Genomic DNA, 24636 nt, shown 5'->3' with positions numbered 1-24636 from the left:
AGGGGGCTCTCTAGAGGCAAGGTCTCCTCAAAGAACAAGGGAAAAAATTGACATTTCTGCCCTTCAGGCACCTGTCGGAGCGAGACTCGCATCTTTTGCTCATGCGTGGAGAATGATAGGGTCGGACACCTGGTCCCTCGATATAATCGAGAGAGGATACAAGATCCCTTTCCTCTCTGCTCCTCCATTGAGCACGAAGCCTATAGACCTGTCGCCCTCATACCAGCCGGAGAAGCAACAGATATGCTCGACCTTTTAGACCAAATGTTGAGATAAGAGAGCCGTAGAAGAAGAGTCCTAACGTTAGATTCCCCAGGCTTCTACAACAGGTTATTCCTGGTTCCGAAGCAGTCTGGGGGATGGAGGCCTGTCCTAGACGTCAGCAGGGCTGACCAACCTTTTCGTGAGAAAAGAAAAGTTCAGGATGGAAACGTCCCCAGTCTGTACTAGGGGTCTTTGAGACCAGGAGACTGGATGGTGTCATTGGATCTCCAAGATGCATATTTCACGTCCCGATTCATCCTCAATCAAGAAAATTCCTGAGATTCGTCTTGAAAATGAGGGACAGGTCTTCCAGTTCAGGGCTCTATGCTTTGGACTAAGTACGGCGCCGATGATATTCACTCTCCTCATGCGGAATGTAGCGAAATGGTTTCACCTATCAAAAATAAGAGTCTCGCTTTACCTGGACGACTGGCTAATTAGATCGTCTTCGGAGTCAAGGTGCCTGGAGGACCTTCAAACGACGTTACAGCTGACGAAGGCCCTGGGCCTAATAGTCAATTACGAGAAGTCCCATCTGATCCCCACGCAGTCCATCGTGTATCTGGGGATTCAGATGGATTCAGTTGGCTTTTCAAGCTTTTCCATCAAAGGAACGTCAGCAGAAAATGCTTAGAAAAAGTGTCAGCCTTCTTGGTAGGGAAGGAAACATGCTCGGCGAATAGGAATGGATGAGTCTGCTGTGGGAAACCATTTCCCTCGTGGAGAAGTTTGTTCCCTGGGGGAGGTTGCACCTCAGGCCGCCTCCAGTTTTTTCTAGCAGAAACTGGAAGGACAAGAAAGATCTAGACACGACATTGATAATTTCCCAATCGGTCAAGGATCATCTGAAGTGGTGGCAAGATCCAGACAAACTATCAGAAGGACTGTCCCTCAGCCTTTTGAGCCCCGACCTAGTGTTCTCATGCGGGCTGGGGAGCAACACTGGGCAAGGAGGAAGTGTCAGGCTTCTGGAGAGGGGAACAGAGGTCCTGGCACATAAAACCTAAAAGAGTTGGGAAGCTATTCGGTTAGCTCTCCAATTCTTCGAGGAACGAGTGGTGGGCCGAGTGAGTTGTCCAGATCAACTCGGACAACACCACAGCTCTCGCATATATAAAAAAACAGGGGGGGACACACACTCGGTCCCTGTTCGAGATAGCAAGAGACATCCTCCTATGGGCAAAAGCTCGGAACATAGTAATCCTAACGAGGTTCGTTTCGGGAGTGCAAAATGTCCAGGCGGATCTTCTAAGCCTAAGCCGCCAACATCAACTGCTGCACGGAATGGGACTCTCCATCTAGAGGTCTGCCAAGAGCTATAGAAGCTATGGGACGCCCGCTAGTGGACCTCTTCGCAACCTCAAGAACGAAGAGGCTTCCTATTTATTGCTCGCTGGTTCTTGACCCGGAAGCGATAGCAATAGATGCCATCCTATGGGATTGGACGGGGATGGACGTCTACGCCTTTCCCCCGTTCAAACTGTTAGGAGAGGTAATCAGGAAGATTGCGGTGTCTCCAGGAGCGAGAATGACACTAATTGCCCCGTATTGGCCTTCAAGCGACTGGTTCTCGGAGGTCATGTCTCTTCTAGTAGACTTCCCGAGAACCCTTCCAGAGAGAGCCGATCTTCGTCAGTACAGCCCCACTTCGAGAGGTACCTCGGAAACCTCTCCGCTCTGAGTCTGACTGCGTTCAGACTATCAAAAAGTTGGCCAGAGCGTGAGGTTTTTCAAGACCAGTGGCAGAAGCTATTGCCAACGCTAGAAGAGCTTCCTCTCGAGCGGTTTATCAATCTAAGTGGGCTGTCTTCAGGAAGTGGTGTAGGAAGAAAGGTATTTCCTCCTCCACGACCTCTGTGAGTCAAATCGCTGATTTTCTCCTACATCTGGGAAATGTGGACAGACTTGCGGTGCCCACGATCAAAGGATATAAAAGTATGTTGTCAGCTGTCTTCCGTCACAGAGGGTTAGACCTGACAAATGATAAAGACCTTCACGATCTTTTGAGGTCCTTTGAAACATCGAAAGTACCGCAACCGAAGGTCCCATCATGGAACCTTGACGTAGTTCTGAAGTTCCTAATGTCGAGTCCATTTGAACCTCTGCATGCTGCCTCGTTGAAAGACGTTACAAGAAAGGCGATTTTCCTAACCGCTCTTGCCACAGCGAAGAGGGTTAGTGAAATTCAAGCAATAAGTAGACATGTGGGCTTCAGGGGACACAATGCAGTGTGCTCCCTGAGCCCTGCCTTCTTAGCGAAGAACAAAAACCCATCTAGCCCCTGGCCGAAGACCTTTGAAATCAAGGGGTTAGCAGAGATCATCGGACGAGAGCCAGAGAGAGTCCTGTGCCCTGTCAGGGCTCTCAAGTTTTATTTGGAGAAAACTAAAGACTGTCGGGGTCCTTCAGAAAATCTGTGGTGTTCTGTTAAGAGACCCGACTTTCCAATGTCAAAAAATGCACTGGCATTCTTTTTACGAAACACCATCAGGGAGGCCCATGCGTCCTGTCCAGATGGTGATCTGAAACTTTTGAAAGTAAAAGCCCATGAGGTGAGAGCTGTCGCAACCTCAATGGCGTTTCAAAGAATATGGCACTCAGCGATAATCCTAAGTGCTACTTTTTGGCGAAGCACTCTGTGTTCGCTTCACATTACCTGCGGGATGTGAAGACGGAATCTATGAGAACTGCGAGTCACTAGGACCATACATATCCGCAGAAATGTTATTGGGGCGGCAGGAAGCAGCACGAATCCTATCCTATAGAAAGGGATAGGTGTGCTTTTGATTTTATGGTGTTGGTTTACGGTGAAGGTTGGTCGCTTGAGGCGCTTTCCCTTCCCTTTCTTTAGCCTAGAAGTTATGGGACTAACTTCGATAGGTTAGGTCAGGTGGTGGTTTTTAGCTTCGTTGCCCTCACAGTATGGTCAATATGGTCTAGTCGCATTGTGGTCACGCTCCCGTTGACAGATCATCTAGAACTCACCAGCTACACAGGTCACTACCTTGCTGGAGACTCTAGTAAAGCAGAAGCAGACTTGGGTGACAGTAATCATGAAGTCAGCTATGCTAACAGGTAAGGAACCAAGATGTCAATCATCTGCATGTTATTTGTTTCCTAAAATCCTTCTATTCTGTCCCTTCCCACCTCCAATGGTGGGATTCAGCTATATATATATCTGACAGGTAAGTTTCATGAACAAAATGTTATTGTCATGATACAATAAAGTTTGTTCATACTTACCTGGAAGATATATATAATTAAGTACCCACCCACCTCCCCTCAGGGGACAGTGGTATGAAAAATCTGAATAGAAAATGGGAATGGTTCTGATATCCTCCGCCTCCCAGTGGCGGGAATGGGTACTAACCACCTGGCCGCCCACTGCGTGTGCCGGGAGTTTTGAAAATTCTGTCGGACTTCGGAGAATACAGCTATATATATATCTGCCAGGTAAGTATGAACAAACTTTATTGTATCATGACCAAAACATTTTAGTGTTTTTATAGGGGTTCCAACTATTCGCGGGGTTCTAAACTATTTCACGTGGGTGTCTGGTACGCATCCCTCACGAAATACGGGGGACCACTGTATACTGTTAAATTTAAACCTAGTTGTAGCTGAAGCTGAGAAAGCTGTTCAAGCTGCTAATGACCATTATCGTGCATCAGCAACAAGGATAAAACTCCAGTAAACGTATATGCCATCAAACACAACCGTAGATAAATTGAGAATAAAATTTTAATCAAAACTATACTGTGTTGTGCTCGATAGAACTCACTTTATTGTTGGTTTTATGCCGATAAAAGATAAATAACGTAAAGTTCGTATTACGATGATATAAAGGAAAATGCAAACGGAATCACGTATGTTTTACTCAATAAAACATGCTGCCAACTTAATCGCAATAGATCAAAGATCAGTAGGGAAATATGCTGTTAAATTTAAACCTAGTTGTAGCTGAAGCTGAGAAAACTGTTCAGTCTGTTAATGACCATAATTGTGCATCGGCAACAAGGATAAAACTCCAGTAAACGTATACCATCAAACACAACCGTAGATAAAATTGAGATAAAACATCAATTTTCAATCACTACTGTGCTTGAAAGAACAACATTTTATAGTTGGTTTCACGCCGTTAAAAGATAAATAACGTAAAGCTCATATTACGCTGATATAAAGGAAAACTGCGAACAGAATCTTGTAGTTTTACTCAATAAACATGCCGCCGACGTAATCTGTTAACGAAAAAAAATTAGTTCACAATCACGAGACATATTCAAGTCATATTTACACCTAAAAACACATTGTATAAGGAAAAATAACCCTGTCTCATATAAGTCAAATATCTAGATATTTGTTTATGCTAACTAGAAGCAAGAAAATTTGCTCAGAATGGGTTAAAAATGGCGAAACAAATTCGCATTTGCCATCAGCTGATTTCCAAAACATTGGCCGCTCCGTGGAATACTGGCTTAAATTTACTGTAGTATTTTATAATACAATAATATGAGAATACCGTGCATACTTGTGTAACACACGATCACACGATCTCACATATCATGCGACCCCCAAATTTTCACCTTAAAACAATGATTTGATCATGTATCTCATGTAATATGCGAGTTCAATTTGTGAGACCAAATTACAATAGGCTAACCTCTTTTCCTCCTGTTTATCTATCCCATTTTCTAGTTAGGCTAACTCCCTTTTCCTCCATCTCTTTATATATCTCATGTTCTAGTTTAATTAAAAAGAGTAAAAAGAAAGCTAAAAGTATTGTCAGTAATGTTATACTTGTTGTGTAAATGCATACAGCCAGAAACAGCTGATATGCTATGAACCGAATCCGATAACTATAGTGGTTGCTTACATTTCAACCATCGTACGATAGTAAAAAATTACCGTAGTTATGTTACAAATGACGTTAAAAAGAATAAGACTGATATATTTTACATAACTATATCCTTATTCTCTATGGAGAAAAGATCGGCAAGGACATATTCTGCTAAATTTAAGCTGCTAGTTGTAGCTGAAGCTGAGGAAAGAATGTTCATCTGCTAGCATCTATTATTGAGCATCGACAACATGGAAACTTTGGTATAGCACCATCAAACTCGACCATAAACAATTTGAGAGAAATGTGTTTTAATCAAAACCATTTGGGATGAAAGAACACATTTTACTGTGTTCTCTCCGATACAATATATGTATGTAAACCTTGATTCTGATGAAATCAAGTGAAAATATCAAACGCAATCTGTTGATTTTTTACACAAGAAACATGCCCTCAGGGTCATCTACTAACGAAAAAATAACTAAATTTCATTCACAATGATACGAATTCAAGTGATATTTTGACTTGAAAACACTTTGTATAATGTAAAATTACCTTGTCCATTTTTAATAGAGTATCTTGAGATTCATTTGCGCTAACTAGAAGCAAGAAAATCGCTTTGATTTGACTTCAGTACAGCAAAATAAACTTACCTCGCAATCGCCCACAGCTGTTTTCCAAACCAAAACATTGATTGCTGTTTTTGTATTTTATAATACAACAATAGTAATATGCAAATGCATGTAATATTATTGGATGCAGTGAAGTAAAGTACAGGCAGCTGGAACATCATCAAAAATCCTGAGAAAACCTTATTTTTAATGTCTTGAGTGCTTTCAAAACTATGTAGATTGCATTTCTTATTGCATTTTTCATTAAAAAAACCCTTCAAAATTTTGCATTTTTGGTGTCATATTTCTTCTGCCAGATCAGCGTTGTAGGCGTCGTAACCCTAGAAATAATTTCTGATAAATATAATTGAAAAGCGCCTTAACCTCGGAACGTTGTAAGCCGAACCCGTCATAACCCAGGACTGCCTGTATAACTTTTTAAAAGATCCATGGAAAAGATGCATATTCATTAACCTTAAACGCTGAGCCTGTATTTACAAAAGTGTGTGCTGTATGCCAGCGGCGTTCGGAAGTTAGCGCCGAAGCGGATTTTTTTTTTTTTTTTTTTTTAAATCCAGCATGCTTAGTTTTCAAGATTAAAGAGTTCATTTTTTGGCTCCTTTTTTTGTCATTGCCTGAAGTTTAGTATGCAACCATCAGAAATGAAAAAAAATATCATTGTCATATATAGATATTGAAATATATGACAGCACAAAAAAAAAATGTTCATATATAATTGTATACAAATCGCGCTGTGAGCAAAACGGTTAAATTAAAGCTAATGAGTTTTTTTTCCCCGTTGTATTGTACAATAAATTGCAATGATTTTAGTATATAACAAATTGTAAGATGATCAAAAGCAACACAGTGAAAATATTATCACAAAATGATGCATGAATTCGTAACGCGCGCGGACGTAAAAAAAGTTTTTTCAAAAATTCACCATAAATCGAAATATTGTGCTAGACACTTTCCGTTTGTTCGCAAAATGAAGGTAATTGATTGAATATTACTAGACTGTAAGTGTTGTAGCTTACAATAGCGGTTTTCGACCATTTCGGTTGAGTTAAAGTTGACCGAACGTCAAATTTTTTTTGATTCATCATGATCTATATAAATTGTTTTAAAACTGATAAAAGCTACAACCATGAGTTATTTTTTGTTGTATTCTAACATGAAAGTGCGCACATTTTCATGATAATAACTTTATGTAACGCTAATATAAAAACGGTGCGAAAATTATGACAATGTGACTAAAGAAATTTCTGAGATTTCAGCCGAGTTTACACGCACAGAGGTAAGAAAAAGTTTTTTTAAAAAATTCACCATTAATTGAAATATTGTGCTAGAGACTTTCCATTTGTTGCAAAATGAAGGTAAATGATTGAATGTTACTAGAATGTAAGAGTTTTACCTTACAATTGCATTTTTCGACCATTTGATAGAGTCAAAGTTGACCGTAGGTTGAAATGCACATCGTGATTTATATGAAAATTTTCAAAAACTGATAAAAGCTACAACCATGAGTTATTTTTTGTTGTATTTTACATGAAATTGTGCACATTTTCATGCATAAACATTTATGTAACACCTAATAGAAAATGGCGAGGCGGAAAATTAACCGACAAGGTGACTAAAGGAATTCTGAGATTTTCAGCCAAGCTTACGCGCTACGGACGTAAGGAAAAAGTAAAAAAAAAAAAATTCACCATAAATCTAAATATTGTGCTAGAGACTTCCAATTTGTTGCCAAAATGAAGGTAAATGATTGAATATTACCAGAATGTAAGAGTTTTAGCTTACAATTGCGTTTTTCGACCATTTCGGTCGAGTCAAAGTTGACCAAAGGTTGAAGTTTTGGCCCTTATCATGATATATAAGAAAATATTTCAAAACTGATAACAGCTACAACCATGTTTTTTTTTTTTTTTTTTTTTTTTGTATTTTACATGAAACTGTGCACATTTTCATATATAAAACTTTATTTGACGGCTAATATAAAATGGTGCAAAAATTACGACCGTTTGTGACTGAAAAGAATTTTTTTTCTGATTTCTGAGATTTTTGGCCAGAGTTACCAGCGCAGACCTTACGAAAAAGTTTTTTCAAAAATTCACCATAAATCAAAATATTGTGCTAGAGACTTCCAATTTGTTGCAAAATGAATGTAAATGATTGAATATTACTAGAATGTAAGAGTTTAGCTTACAATTGCTTTTTTTGACCACCCAATTTGGTAGAGTCAAAGTTGACCTTAGGTTGAAATTTTTGCACTTATCGTGAATTATATGAAAATATTTCAAAACTGATAAAAAACGACAACCATGGGTTGTTTTTTGTTGTATCTACACAAAATTGCTCACATTTTCATATAAAAACTCTGTGTAATGGCTAATATAAAAACTGTGCAAAACATTACGACAATCTGACGAAAGAATTTTTTTATTTTTTCAGCAGTTACCGCGCGGACGTAAGGAAAATTTATTTTTCAAAAATTCACCATAAATCGATATGTGCTAGAGACTTCCAGTTTGTTGCAAAATAAAGGTAAATGATTGAATATTACTAAAATGTAAGAGTTGTAGCTTACAATTGCGTTTTTCGACCATTTCGGTCGAGTCAAAGTTGACCGAAGGTTGAAATTTTTACACTTATCGTTATTTATATGAAAATATCTCAAAACTGATGAAAGCTACAACCATGGGTTGTTTATTGTTGTATTCTAAATTAAATTGCGCACATTTTCATATATAAAACTCTATGTAACGGCTAATATAAAAACTGTGCAAAAATTATTACAAAGTGACAAACTAATTTCTGAGATGTCACTGATGGCTTTAGAGCAAGAAGAAAGAAATTCGCACGTGCGTGGCTGGGTAACGCTTGTAGACAAAAACAACAGCTTGATCCATGAACTCCCAGCATCCCTCAAGGCGCATGATTCAAAATTTTTTTGCCAGGTAGGCCTATAAACTATTTTTCTGCAAATATTTAAAAAAAACTTTTAAGTCTATGTATTACGTCAATTAAGCACACGACAGACAATTATCGTCGACGTAAAATACGTCCAATAGGCATTTAAGGGTTAACATAAAGTATTTTGACGAAGAAAAATCAATGATTTCAATAAAATTCTTTTCTATAAATAATCAGGATATGTTTAATAACTTCATTTTCATAATAAAACTTAAAAAGGCAAAGTGAAGAATTTTATTCCTCAGCGCCGTGACCTGCGGTCGGAAAACCCACTGAGGGTTGCCAGATGTCACCAGAAAGTCACACTAGTAGATGAAATTCCTCAAAGCGGCAACCCTGCTCACAGCAACCTTATCTTTCAGTAACCTTTTATATCTTTCAGTGATAGTGTAATTACGGTAGTAATAACATTTAGGATAGCAATATTAATTTTTCAGTGAAAGTTTTTGATGCATATCACAAGATTGATCAATGTGCCACCATCATAGGGATTCCAGTTTGGTTCTAGCGAGTCAACTTCAGCTTCATCGTCGATATCCTAAAATCATCTTTGGTACCATCCATGACATTTTTTAAATGATTTTATGACACTATTTTCACGTTCCCCCATCAAGTGAGGCGCATGAAAGCTGTTTCTAACTGTTCAGAACAATTCTGTCTAATGAACGGTAATGTACAATAATATCATTCGTTATTGTATTGTTATTAGCTGTTGTTTGAGAATGGCGACGAAACTTAAACAAAACAATGGTTTCCCTTTTAGGCAACGTCTGTATGAAAAACAGGATATAGAATTGGGCTTTGTTAAACCCAGCTTTGATAATTTACGAAAGGAATGTATCTGAATTAAGTTTCCATTCTGCAACTAAAGACAGTGATGATATCGGTAAAACTTGATCGGCTGATTATTTTAAAACTAAACAAAACTAGAATGTAAATGGAGCATCATTGCTCTGTTCATATATGTATTGTAATACAATAATGCATGCAATATGATTACTGTAAAACAAGTTTATAAAAAATTATAATATTATTCTCAGTACAACTATTATTTGACTTTTTCAAGTGGATATCTATTAGTGTAACAACCTAAACCGAGGCAATAGTCTCTCTCTCTCTCTCTCTCCTCTCTCTCTCTCTCTCTCTATCTCTCTCTCTCTCAATCTCAAGCGTATCAGAGACATAACAGAGTTGTCAGTGTGAATATTACTTTCTTAACCTTGGAGAAAAGTGCTGGTACAATCTGTATGTACTATGTTACATAATTACAGCACATACAATTAGTAATGTACGTACTTTCAGAAGATGTGATTCCATTAGCACTTTTTTAAAATGATACCCCTCCAGAGTTTTACCTCACATGCTGTATGTATTTCTCTCTCTCTCTCTCTCTCTCTCTCTCTTCTCTATCTCTCTCATTCATAGTTAGCTCTCTAGCTATTTCATAATTTTAAATTGATTGAATTTTACTTTCACCCTCTGCAAACATTACGTATGTACGTACGTTTTCTTTATTATATTGATTGTGTTATGACCATAGAGGTATACGTATGTCTGGAGTTGCGATCTCTATACTAATACTACCAGCGATGCTGTTTTTTCTTCACAACATTGGCTTTTAGCAGTATTACCTTAAGCAGTTCTTCAGAATTTGTTTACGTTATTTATGGATTTAATGGTTAGAATGCGTATTTTTCCAATATGTAGAAATTATTTTCCATGATGTAAAAAAAACTACACGTCACTAGCTTAACATAAAAAAATTTTTGACGAAGAAGAATGAAAGATTTCAATAAAATTCATTTCTATAAATAAGCAGGATATGTTTTATAACTATTTTCATAATAAAACGTAAAAAGGCAAAGTGAAGAATTTTATTTTCAGTCTGTGGGCCAGATGTCACAAGAAAGTCACACTAGTACACGAAATTCCTCAAAATGGCAATCCTGAATACTACTTAGTTTGGTAGTCTTCCCCCGAGGGCAGCATTGCAAAGCCTTGCGGCCATTTTGAAAGGTCTGCTAACCAGAAATGAACAGGATTAGCCCGATTGTGAAATTTTTTTTTTTTAATGTTTAATGAGTAAGTGTTTATCAAATTTTTAGGGTTTAGGAGTAAGTGTTTATGAATGGTTATGAGATTGTTTAGTTTAGGGTTTAGTGAATCTTTACTGTATGTTTAGTGTTTTGTGAATGTTATTGAATCTTTGTCATGCAAGTATTCAGTGAATGTTTAGTTAGTCTTTAGGGTTTTAATGAATGTTTAGTGAGTGTTTAGAGTAATTATTCAGTGACTGTTTATTGAGTGTTTAGAGTTGAGTGAAAATGTTGTATGCGAATGTTAATGTTAAACAAATGTTTAGTGCATTAGCATTCAGTGAATGTTTAGCACATATTTAGAGTTTTGTGAATGTTTAGTGTGCCAAGTGTTTAGCAAGTGTTTAGGGTTTAGTGAATGTTTAGTAAGTATTCAGTGCATGTTTAGTGTGTAAGTGCTTATTTGTGTTTAGTGAGCAATGGAGTGGATGTTTATTCACTCTTTAATGAGTGTTTAGGGGTTTAATGGGCATTTAGCATTTAGTGAGTATTTAGTGTTTAGTGAGTGTTTAGGGTTTGGTGTATAGTGCATGCTTAGTGAATGTTTCGTGAGTGTTTAATGTATAGTTAGTACTAAGAGGATGTTCAGTTTATAGTCAGTGCTTAGTGATGTTTAGTGTTAATTAATGTTTAGGATTAAGCGAGTGTTTAGCGAACATTTACTGTATTGAGGTATAGTGAGTATTTAGTGAGTGCTTAGTGTTTTATGATTGTTTAGTGAGTGTTTATTGTATTGCGAGTGCTTAGTGATTGTTGACTATCCAGTGAGTGTTTAGTGTTATTGAGTGAGTGTATGTTAAGTGTAAGTGTTTATGAGTGAGTGTCTAGTTTGTCTAGTAACTGTGAGTGTGTAGTAAGTGAACGTGTATTGTGAATGTTAGTGTTTAGTGGTTGTACATTACTGTTTAGTTAGTGCTTAGTGACTGTATGCTAAGAAAGTCCTGTAATTTACAGGAACTATTTATGCTAGACACTGCTTAGATCGAACAGCAGATGCTTAGGCCTTGACCACAATGGTTGGAGTGCTTAGGTTCAACCTGTATTTGTAAAGTAATTTTTCTATGTGAATTGGGCTCCAGTAGTATAATAATAATGAATAATAATAATAATAATAGTAAACAGATAAAAATAGTAGAGTAAGTAATAAAAAATAATGAAAGTAATAAAGTTTATTACCATGAGCTGTACGAAGACCTTTCAATATGGCCGCTCGAGGTCACACATTTAGACAGGGAGTTCGCCACTCCAGTGATTGATGATCTATGGTTATGGTTATGACGGACCCAAAGAAAACCTTTTGTTTTTACTATGAGGGAAATAGAAAATGGCATCCCATGAATTAGGGGCAACATTAGTATACATACGAAAATGGATACGTATGTACTAGTAGTTACTGTAACTACTTTGACGCCAACCAGTTATGTATTTCTTTTTAGGGTAAATATATTAAACTAACTTTTAAATCAAATTACAGTAACTTTAATTTTATTTAAAAAGTTAGCTTAATACTTAGGGAGCATGATTAGGGTCATATTTAGTGTTCAACTCTAGAATTAAGCATTTATTAGCGTTGTTTTAGAAACCGTGTAGAACTTACGCAAAACTTCCCTTTGCACGAGGGTCTGGAACCTAACCTCGCGTAAGTTCGTGGTATTACTGTACTCATCCTCCACTAAAATATTCCAGGTTTTAGAATTCTGGATGAAGTGATTATTGTAAACGTGTATGACATAAACAACAGAATCAGAACAGCTGATTGCTGACAACATTTACATTAACTATCGAGCTTTTATTAACCCTCTTATGCCGGAGCTGTAAATAAAAAATTGTCTCCCGTATGCCGGAGGGGTTCGGAGTGAGCGTGGTTGGAAGCGGAAAAAAAATATTTTTTTCAAAAAATCACAGCCCCGCTTAGTTTTCAAGATAGTTCATTTTTGGCTCCTTTTTTTGTCATTGCCTGAAGTTTAGTATGCAACCATCAGAAATGAAAAAAATTATCATTATCATATAGAAATAATGCGATATATGATAGCGCAAAAACGAAATTTCATATATAATTGTATTCAAATTGTTCGTGCGCAAAACGGTTAAGGTAACAAGTTACTTTTTTTTCGTTGTAATGTACACTAAATTGCGATCATTTTTGGTATATAACACATTGTAAAACGATAAAAGCAACACAGAGAAAATATTGCATGAATTCGTAACGCTCGGACGTAAACAAATATTTTTTTCAAAAATTCACCATAAATCTAGAGACTTCCAATTTCTTTCAAATGAGACAAATGATTGAATATTACTATACTGTAAGAGTATTGGCTTACAATTGCAGTTTTCGACCATATCTGATGAGTTAAAAGTTGACCGAATGTCAAATTTTTATATATATATTTTTATATGCAATTATTTCGGAAATAAGAAAAGCTACAACCTTCAAATATTTTTCGTTTTATTCTACATGAAATTGCGCACATTTTTCATATATAATACTCTATGAAATGCCTAATATGAAACGGAGCAAATATTCCGAGAATGGGACGTACGCATTTTGGAGATTTGTGGCGGAGAATCCGCGCGCGGAGGGAAGGAAAGATTTTTTTAAAATTCACCATAAATCTAAATATTTTGCTAGAGACTTCGAATTTGTTTCAAGATGAAGATAAAATGACTAAATATTACCAGACTGTAAGAGTTTTAGCTTACAATACGTCGACCATTTCGGTAGAGTCAAAGTTGACTGAACGTGGTTTTTTTTCTATTTATCGTGATTTATATGCAAATATTTCAAAATGAGAAAAGCTACAACCTTCAATTATTTTTGTTGTATTCTACATAAAATTGCGCACATTTTCATATATAAAAACTTTATGTAACGGCTAATTTAAAATGGTGCAACATTACCAACAATCGCAACGTATGATTTTTTTTGGGAAGAGTTACCGCGCGGACGTAAGGAAAATTTTATTTTTTTTCACAAATTCACCATAAATTGAAATATTGTGCTAGAGACTTCCAATTTGTTGCAAAATGAAGGTAAATGCTTGAATATTAACTAGAATAAGCGTTTTAGCTTACAATTGCGTTTTTCTACCATTTCGGTAGAGTCAAAGTTGACTGAAGGTTGAAATTTGGCAATTATCGTTATTTATATGAAAATATCTCAAAACTGATAAAGCTACAACCATGGGTTGTTTTTAGTTGTAGTTGTGCATGAAATTGCGCACATTTCCATATATAAAACTTTATATAACGGCTAATTTTAAAATGGTGCAAACATTACCACAATCGCATGTATGATTTTGTCGGAAGAGTTACCGTGCGGACGTAAGGAAAATGTTTTTTTCCATTAAATCAAAATATTGTGCTAAGAGACTTTCAATTAGTTGCAAAATTAAGGTAAATGATTGAATATTACTAAAATATAGAGTTTTAGCTTACAATTGCGTTTTTCAACCATTTCGGTAGAGTCAAAGTTGACCGAAGGTTGAAATTTTTTGCACTTATCGTTATTTATATGAAAATATCTCAAAGCTGATAAAAGCTATAATCATGAGTATTTTATTGTTGTATTCTACATAAAAAATGCGCACATTTTTCATATATAATACTTCATGTAACCGGCTAATTTACAATGGTACAAAAATTATGTCAAAGTGACGAAATAATTTCCAAGATGTGTCACAGATACTTTTTAGTGCGGCAAGAAAGAAATTCGCGCTTGCGCGCCTGCGTAACAATTGTAAACAAAACAACACCTTGATCCGTGAACTCCCAGCATCCCCCAAGGCGAGTGATTCAAAAGTTTTAGGCTGGTAGGCCTATAAGTATTTTTCCGCGAATTTAAAAAAAAAACTTTTGTAAGTCGACGTAAAATAGGTCCAGTCGGCACACGGGAGACAAAAAATGTCGACGTAAAATACGTCCAGTCGGCATAAGAGGGTAAGTTCCGTGAGAATTGTTATTTATCATAAGTAAATATAAAATAACATTTTTGTTTTCATCCCTCATGCAGTGGAGATCTCAACGAAGAATACTAGTAAATTAAACAGCTGCAGGTTGTAGCCGAGGCTGAGTACAAACGAATAACAGCCAGGCAGAAGTGATATTCGGAACTGGATAAATCATTACCTCATGCTTATACAATGAAGTAATACCCAAACTTCGTTAGTTTATGATGAAAGGTATCTCCTGAATTAGTATATCTAATAACAATAATGGCAATGAAGATATTTTGAGAATGTAAACAATATCAAATGCAAATGATGTGCTTGACAATGTTTATATTCTATATACAGTAACAATATGATAATAGTAATTGGATACAGTCACAATATGATAACTGTAATTGGATACAACAAGCAAAACAACCTTTATTTAAATCATCATTATTGTAAATACAGTGGTACCTCGAGATACGAAATTTAATCCGTTCCGAGACTGCCTTCGTATCAAGAGTTTTCGTATCTTGGAAACACATTTAACTGTAAAATGGCTAATCCGTTCCAAGCCCTCAAAAACACCCCAGTAAATTATATTTCCAGGCCTAAAACACATGTTCTTGGGTTACGACGAAGAGAAATATGACTCCAAAAGGCAAAATACTGTACATACTTGAGTATTATTCAACTGCATATAATGTTCAACCCAATTTTGTTTTTACTGCATATATTAGGACTTTGGAATATGTCCCTTAGCAATATGCCTAGCTATTTAGCGGTTGCTACTGTAGCCTAGTCTATGATTCTGACATCTAAAGCTAAGAGCTAAAAGCTTAGAACATGCCAATAAAAATGTATAAATAATCAGTATGTACTCATTTCAAATAATTATTAATTAATCATTAACTATAATACAGGCAGTCCCCCGGGTTACGACGGGGGTTCCGTTCTTGAGACGTGGTCGTAAGCCGAAAATCGTCGTAAGCCGGAACGACGCTTGGAAATATGTCTTAAACTAATAAAAAGTTATAAAAACCTTACTTGTAATCCTTTGGTTACACTACATGTTTCCTGTAGTTTTATGTACAACCTGGAGTTATTTTCATAAAAGAATGCTGGCTTCTTGAAGGTTAAAAAAACTATTGTAATCCTCTGGTGACACTACATTCTTGAAGTTTATGTACAACCTGGAGTGATTTTGCCAAATCTTGAGGGCTACAAGAACAGCTGATTACTATTTACGTATCATATAGACTAATTAAAGTAAACGTATCTTTAAATAGCTTATATATTAGTATCAACAAAACATTTCCTGCTATGAGTCAGAGGCCGTTTAATGAAACTAACACTTCTCTGTCCTATCTGTTCAGAAAATAAATGTTACGTCAATCCCCGAGACGGTGACCATTGCTGCCAAGGCGTCTCTCCTCTCTCTCTCTCTCTCTCTCTCTCTCTCTCTCTCTCTCTCTCTCTCTCTCTCTCTCTCTCTCTCTGATCAAATTACATCTGGAACTTTGACATACGATTGCCCTAATATACGAATGTTTTGAGATACAACAGAAAATTTGCGAAAATATAAGCTTTGATATACAACGAAATCTTTGAGATACGATTTTGCGATGAGTGTTAGTTGTATAGGCGACCGATAAATGGCATTCAGTCTGTTTGTTTGCTTGGTGCTGCATGTTAACACGTCGTTGTTTAGTTCTTGTATTGCGCCTATTTTTCGTGTTATTTTGTCTATTTTATTATTAACCTGCCTGTCTCAAAGCTAAAGACAAAGCAGGTGATAAGAAAAAACCCAACCCAAGGAAAATGATTTCGATGGAAGCAAAACATGAAATTATAGCAAAGCATAAAAAACCTTCCAAAGGCATCACCATTATTTCTAAACTACAAACTGATTAAAATAAAAAAATAAAAATTAGTTTAGCAATGTTATTTCATTTGTGTTTATTACGTAGGTTATTAGTGTACTACGTAAATAAAAGAGAACAAAATCGTTCCCTGCCACCCTTCCCTACCTCCTCCCCCTGCTGGCCTCACGTCATCTTTCGTTGTGGTAAGTAAAATTCCTTTCTTTTTTTACTTGATTTTATTAACATTTAGTATTTCATTTATCACATTGCTGTAATTTTATCATTATGTGTGTTATTACTCGTTTATTTTGTGTATAAATTGTGTAATTTATTATGTAATTTAGCTGTGTTTAGGTGTGGTTTCATACCGCTAGAACGGATTAATACATATTACATTATTTTAAATGGGAAAAAAATGCTTTGAGATACAACTGTTTTGATATACGACGATGGTAACGGACGGAACAAATTAAATTCGTATGTCAAGGTTCCAGTGTACTGGATAATGTCTCTCTTTGGATACTTTGATTTTGCCAAATCTTGAGGGCTACAAGAACAGTTGATTACTATTTACGTATCATATAGACTAATTAAAGTAAACGTATCTTTAAATAGGCTTATATTATTAGTATCAACAAAACATTTACTGGCATGAGTCAGAGGCCGTTTAACGAAACGAACACTTCTCTGTCCTTAACTCGGAGCGTCGGAAGACACCTCTCTCTCTCTCTCTCTCTCTCTCTCTCTCTCTCTCTCTCGTTGTAATCTAACCAGAAACTTCGTTTTGTTATTATTAAGCAATGATTTTTTCATTATTTGTGCTTTTGGACTGTTATATGTAAACTTTGCGCACCGCAAGCTAGTATGTATTCATTCGCTCGGAAACTAGTTCCGCATATGAGGCGTCACTAAAAACCATAGAAAAATACGACATAAAAAGTGTCGAAAATCATCATAACCTCAAAATTTTGTTGTAAATCTAACCAGAAAACTTATTTTTGTTATTAATATACTGTGCTAAAAACTATAAAGGATTTTTATCATAGTATGAGTTTTTTAAAAGCGTCGTTAACTCGGAGCGTCGGAAGCGTCAGCGTCGTAACCTCGGAACAAGCGTCGTAACCCAGGACGGATTTTTCCATTGAATATTTAAGAAAAAGCGTCGTAACCTCGGAACGTCGTAAGCGGAACCGTCGTAACCCGGGGACCGCCTTGTACAAACAAACAAAAAACAAACCTTTCAATCGATTGTTTACATTCAGATCTTACCCGTCTTACGAGTATGGAACGAGTGCCAAGCACATCATTTTTCCTAGTACACAGTAAGCCATAAATTGTCATTAGTATCTCTCTTCAACTAATGAAACCACCAAACAGTATAAATAACCATTCATGTCTATTCTTTATTCTATCTTTACCTAACGGAGATACCGAGTTACTGACACTATAATGAAACTACGTAATACGTATACGTAACGTAATAATAAAACAGAAGAAGAATTCAAAAAAATGCGTACGTATTGTTGGCAGTCTGATTTATTTTATATTTTATGATATCTAATTCACATTTTTTTATTAAATGTATTGCATGTACTCATTTCAAATAATATTAAATAACCATTAACTATAACAAACAAACAAAAAAAAAGCTTCCAAAACGTTGTTTACATCCAGCACTGATGAGTATCAAACGATCGCCAAGCAATCACTTTTACACAGTAAGCCATAAATTTTCATTCTCTCTCTTCAACTATTGAAACTACCAAACAGTATAATAACCATTTCATTTCTATTCTTTATTCTATCTTTACCTAATGTTTTTTTTTTATTAAATGTGTTGCATGAATACTAAGTTTTTCAATTTACAGCAAACCTTTTACCAATAGAATACTTAAAGCACAAGGGGTAGATGCTGACCAATAGGAGAGCAGGACCTTATGGGGTGACTAGCATCAGGAACCAATGGGAGAGCGGGAGGATGGTGGCGAGTTTACTCAGTTGGCGGCGCGGGAGTTTTAAAATTGTTCTCGTGGTCCCAGGCGAATCTCGGGACTTTATAGCAACAACCTTTCGTATCTTGAAAACTTTTCGTATGTAGAGCAGTAAAATTTTTCGTATTGGCTTTCGTAACTTGGATTTTACGTAAGTTGAGCCTTTCGTATCTCGAGGTACTATAGTTGTACTGGAGTAATTTTGCAAAATGTAACTTTTTTCTAAAATAAAAAAAAATAAAAAAAACTTTTCAAGTCTTGTAATTGAGAATTCGTCCTATACTACAAAATGAGGAAAAATTTGTGAAAATTTGACATGATTTTTGACCTTGTCTTATCTAAAAGGTTCATCTTATACACAGAAATATATGGTACCTAACATAACTTCAGTTTTATGTTTTGTGTTTTCAGAAAGCCAGGTTTTTCTTGTAATTTTTCTTGCTCTCATTTCATAAGTTTTTTAAAGAAATTGTCTTCCAGTCATCTTTTTATAGAAAACCCATGTATCTGTATATATATTCCTTTATTTACACATTTCATTAGTCCCGTTTTCTTGTAATCTTTCTTGCTTTTATTTCATTATATTTCAAAAAGTTGTTGTCTTAACTTTTGAGAAAAAAACCCAAATATCTATTTATTTATTATATTTTACTTTTATTTTATTAGTTTAGTAATCAGTATTGGTGAAATAGAGTGATTTTATGTTAGATGATGTGAAAGTAGTAATCCTTTTGGAATATGTTTCCCATGTAATGAAAATTAAATATTTTTTAGGAAATCAAGATGGCGTATGAAAAGACATTCTTTGTCATGCAAGAGATCAACCATGCTGCAAGTATTGTTTCCAGTTTTCACATCTGTGTTGAAGGTTGTGGGTGATTCATGCTATTCGCAGTTGGTGAGTTATCCAATAAACTAAATAGGTACTATTTATAAGAAATGTAAAGGGGTGCTTTGATATTACTATTGCAAAGTGGTCTTGGAAATTTTAAGCTTTAAGTAAAATTGAGTTTGTTTGCTCATACAAAAATATAACATTTTCATTATACATACTGTTTTTGTGCCATCAACTGAATGTTACAAACTCGACAGCTGTACTTATATTATCTATAGTTTTCTTTCTACACATATACTGGACTCATTGCCAGTTGTATTGTGATCAATTGAAGGGACTTTAAAGCCTTGGGGCATGAATCCTGTACATAAATTTTCAAGGAGCTTTGGCTTATTGTGTATCATCATTTTTCTCACCAAAGATCAGTTATATTGAAAGTTCCCAAGGCAAAGAGGACAAAGAGAACCCACTAATTGACTAATCCTGTTAAAGGAAAAGCTGATGTAAAAACATAATAATGAAGATAATGATCAAGATGAAATTATTCTTGTCATCCTAGTAGGAGTTCAGGAGTTTAACTTGGTTTTCAGGTTCAGCTACATTCTTAACCTTAAACGCCGAAGCGGTAAAAAAAAAAAAAATGTCTCCCGTGTGCCGGAAGTGTTTTCAGAGTGAAGCGCGGAAGAAGCGGAAAAAATATTTTTTAAAAAAAATCACAGCGCGCTTAGTTTTTGTCATTGGCGGAAGTTGAGTATGCAACCATCAAAAAAATGGAAAAAATTATCATTATCATATATAAGTAATCCGATATATGATAGCGCAAAAACAAAATTTTATATATAATTGTATTCAAATCGCGCCGTGCCCAAAACTGTTAAAGGTAACAAGTTACTTTTTCGTTGTAATGTACACTAAATTGCGATCATTTTGGTATATAACACATTGTAAAACGATAAAAGCAACACAGAGAAAAATATTATCACAAAAATAATGCATGAATTCGTAACGCTGCTGACGTAAACAAATATTTTTTTCAAAAAATTCATCATAAATCTAAATATTGTCCTAGAGACTTCCAATTTCTTTTCAAAATGAAGACAAATGATTGAATATTACTATACTGTAAGAGTATTAGCTTACAATTGCAGTTTTCGACCATATCTGACGAGTTAAAGTTGACCGAATGTCGAATTTTTATATATATATGTATATGCAATTATTTCGGAAATAAGAAAAGCTACAACCTTCACATATTTTTTCGTTTTATTCTACATGAAATTGCGCACATTTTCATATATAAAACTCTAAAAAATGCCTAATATGAAACTGAGCAAATATTCCGAGAATGGTACGTACGCATTTCGAAGATTTGTGGCGGAGAATCCGCGCGCGGAGGGAAGGAAAGATTCTTTTTAAATTCACCATAAATCTAAATATTGTGCTAGAGACTTCGAATTAGTTTCAAGATGAAGATAAATGACTGAATATTACTAGACTGTAAGAGTTTTAGCTTACAATTGCGTTTTTCGACCATTTCGGTAGAGTCAAAGTTGACCGAACATGGTTTTTTTTCTCATTTATCGTGATTTATATGCAAATATTTCAAAAAATGAGAAAAGCTACAACTTCAATTATTTTTTGTTGTATACTACATGAAATTGCACACATTTTCATATATAAAACTTTATGTAACGGCTAATTTAAAATGGTGCAAACTATTACAACAATCGCACGTATGATTTTTTTTGGAAGAGTTACCGCACGGACGTAAAGAAAATGTTATTTTTTTCATAAATTCACCATAAATCGAAATATTGTGCTAGAGACTTCCAATTAGTTGCAAAATTAAGTTAAATGATTGAATATTACTAAAATATAAGAGTTTTAGCTTACAATTGCGTTTTTCGACCATTTCGGTAGAGTCAAAGCTTGACCGAAGGTTGAAAATTGAGCAATTATCATTATTTATATGAAAATATCTCAAAACTGATAAAAGCTACAATCATGAGTATTTATTGTTGTATTCTACATAAAAATGCGCACATTTTCATATATAATACTTCATGTAACGGCTAATTTACAATGGTACAAAAATTATGTCAAAGTGACGAAATAATTTTCCGAGATGTGTCACAGATACTTTTTAGTGCGGAAAGAAAGAAATTCGTGCTTGCGCGCCTGCATAATGATTGTAAACAAAACAACACCTTGATCCGTGCACTCTCAGCATCCCCCAAAGGCGCGTGATTCAAAAGTTTTAGGCTGGTAGGCCTATAAGTATTTTTCCGCGAATTTAAAAAAAAACTTTTGTAAGTCGACGTAAAAATACGTCCAGTCGGCACACGGGAGACAAAAAATGTCGACGTAAAATACGTCCATTCGGCGTAAGAGGGTTAATTCCATTCTTTATCAGTGCTCATTTCATAGAATTATCAAATTAAATTTCTTTCCAGTGTAAATTATTGTAATTTACTTGTTGTTATCCTAATAATACTAAAATCCTTGGTTGCAACGAGAAATATTTTACTTATTATCCTTAAGACTGCTGTGGCATCTGTTTGATAGAAGATGTGTGTCATCAAAGTGCTGATGAGTCATATCCCTATACAGGCAGTCCCTGGGTTACGACGGGGGTTCCGTTCTTGAGACGCGTTGTAACCCGAAAATTGTCGTCAGCCGGAACATCACCAAAAAACTCCTAAGAAAACCTTACTTTTAATGCTTTGGGTGCATTCAATACTATGTAAACTGCATTCTTATTGCATTTTGCATAAAAAACCTTCAAATATTGATTATTTTGCATTTTTGGTGTCATATTTCTTCTGCAAGATGAGCGTTGTAGGCGTCGTAAACCCGTGGAACATGCGTCGTACTCCTGGAATAATTTCTGCTGAATATAATTGAAAAGCGCCTTAACCTCGGAACATCGTAAGCCGAACCTGTCATAACTCAGGACTGCCTGTATATATATGTGTGCTCACTGACATTGTCTTTCTAGACTGTTGACATTCTGAAAGCAATTTTTACTGCAAAAATTGTGTTCATTAGATGAATATTTCCAATATGTTGTTGATCATGTAAAATTTAAAAGTCTATGCTCAAAATTTCAGAGGAGATGACTTTTGGTACGATGAAGAGCCAGCCCATGAAGTCTACACTGAATTCATTGCTGAAATTTGGAGATGTACCCTCAACATGAATCGTGGAGGAAGCTTCAGTTTGTAAGGTCTTTTTTCTTTTTTCACTTTGCCGTGTGCATAGTTTGACTTTAAACTTGATAGTGCACGAATGTGAAAATACAGTGATGGAGTTGTATGATCATATTCTTTGTTTCTTCTTCATCACTGGCATAGGAATCTTTTTTTTTACTTAACTGTGCCTTTTGTGAAAATGCTAATCAGAGGGTATTGTTTATATTTTTTAAGATTAAGATAAGAAAATTGTAATGATTTTGCATTTGCTGATTTGTCAACTAAGAAGATTGTGTAGAAAAATTAATACAAAATTGTCAGTGAAAAGTATGCATGATGATGTGCATTGAGATTATAGTGTACAGGGTTATAGAGTTGAATTGGAAAAATCGGTGAAACAAACAAACCTTTAATTGTACATCTAATCTTGCATTTTCATAGGTGGGTAGTTTTTCCTTGCTAAGTAAGTCCCTGTACCATCATCTGTATATCATTTTATACTCGGTTTGCAGTGTTTGGAAATTTGAATAAAAGCTACTTCCATCTACTTTTGTCAAGCCTTATACCCTTACAGAAAGTCAGTGTAGAATTAATTTAAGCATAGGAACTGGAATGCAAATATTGTGATTGCTGCTTTTTTTGAGCAAACATTAGCCAAAGGATATATTTTATTTGGTTGGGTAAACTGTTATGACAAGGCTGCCACTGTATTTCAAATGTTCCTTCACCATTAACTTGCATTTTACATTAATACTGAGTACTGTGGGTCACATAATTTTTACTATAACAAGTTTTTATGCTGTAGTGACGCTTTTTGTGGTATTCATTATAAATGATATTATAAATGATCTATAAGATTTAAGGTAATTCAATTATTTGCCCTGGTTAAACTATTTAATGATAACTGTAAATGTAGTTTTATCATTGTGACAAATACAGGACATTAATTACTACACAGTAAGAATCTTAGACACATTATTCAGTGAGAAAAGAACTTCCACATAAATTCAGCTGTAATTACAGAGGATAATGTATGGGATTACAAAATATTCACTATTATTTCTTTTAAAAAAATATTCAGTTAATTTTGATGGTGATGCATCCTTGATCTCTTTCACTGCCAGCATAGGTTAAATCCATAAGAAAACTTGCTTGTTGTCACTGAACTGTGTGCATGAAATTCTTATAGGGAAGGTTACCTGTCTTATGATAATAGAATACCACCACTCACTCAAATATATCCATGAATTGGACATACCACAAAATATGCTTCTTTGATAATACTGGTTTCTAAAAGATTTAGATGAGGACTCTTGTATATATTACAGCATAGCAAATATTGCTTTGTGATTTCTAGATGTATAGAAGGAAGAGTGAATTTGTACTGTTTTATCTAAGAGTGGATTAAGAAAAGTTTATATAAGCTTGTGTTTGATAAGTAAAGATTTTATGTTGTATTTTATTATTTAATAATCCTGGCTAAAAGCTGTTTATGTGTATGATGAATATAATATACGTACTACTATGGTAATTTTAAATCATTGTTATTCATATGGAACAAGCCCATGGGGACATTGACTTGAAGTTATAGCTCCCAAAGAATATGTTCATTAGAAAGAAGTAAGAGGAGGTAAAGGAAGTTTTATTATCAACTGATATTTGTTTTTGAATTAGATATACAATTGGCTTCGTGTTTGTTTTGGGGAATGTTTACCAGACCCCCACCTTGAATAGTTAACCACCCCCTCTAAAAATACGTGTAACTGCCTATCTTGAAAGTTCAACTACCAAATGTATACTTAAAGTATCATCCTACATCAAATATACCTTAAATTATTACCCTATTACTGTATTCATCTTTGAAATTATATTATTATTATAATTTCAATCATCTTGAACATTTTACCCTTAAATATTAAATATATATATATATATATATATATATATATATATATATATATATATATATATATATATATATATATATATATATATATTATATATAATATTTATTATATCTAATATATATATATTTGTG

The 24636-nt window shown here is 35.0% G+C and overlaps 1 pseudogene; it reads left to right on the top strand.

Annotated features, from left to right (window-relative positions):
- The window catches only part of LOC135211960 (uncharacterized), a 122681-nt pseudogene extending 103218 nt beyond the window's left edge, over window positions 1-19463 (top strand).
- Window positions 19464-24636: the final 5173 nt, after the last annotated feature.

Source organism: Macrobrachium nipponense, chromosome 40 (assembly GCF_015104395.2).
Source record: "Macrobrachium nipponense isolate FS-2020 chromosome 40, ASM1510439v2, whole genome shotgun sequence".
In the NCBI taxonomy this organism is placed as follows: domain Eukaryota; kingdom Metazoa; phylum Arthropoda; class Malacostraca; order Decapoda; family Palaemonidae; genus Macrobrachium; species Macrobrachium nipponense.
The sequence above is the reverse complement of the archived record's forward strand: the minus strand, read 5'-3'. Positions and strand labels throughout refer to the sequence as shown.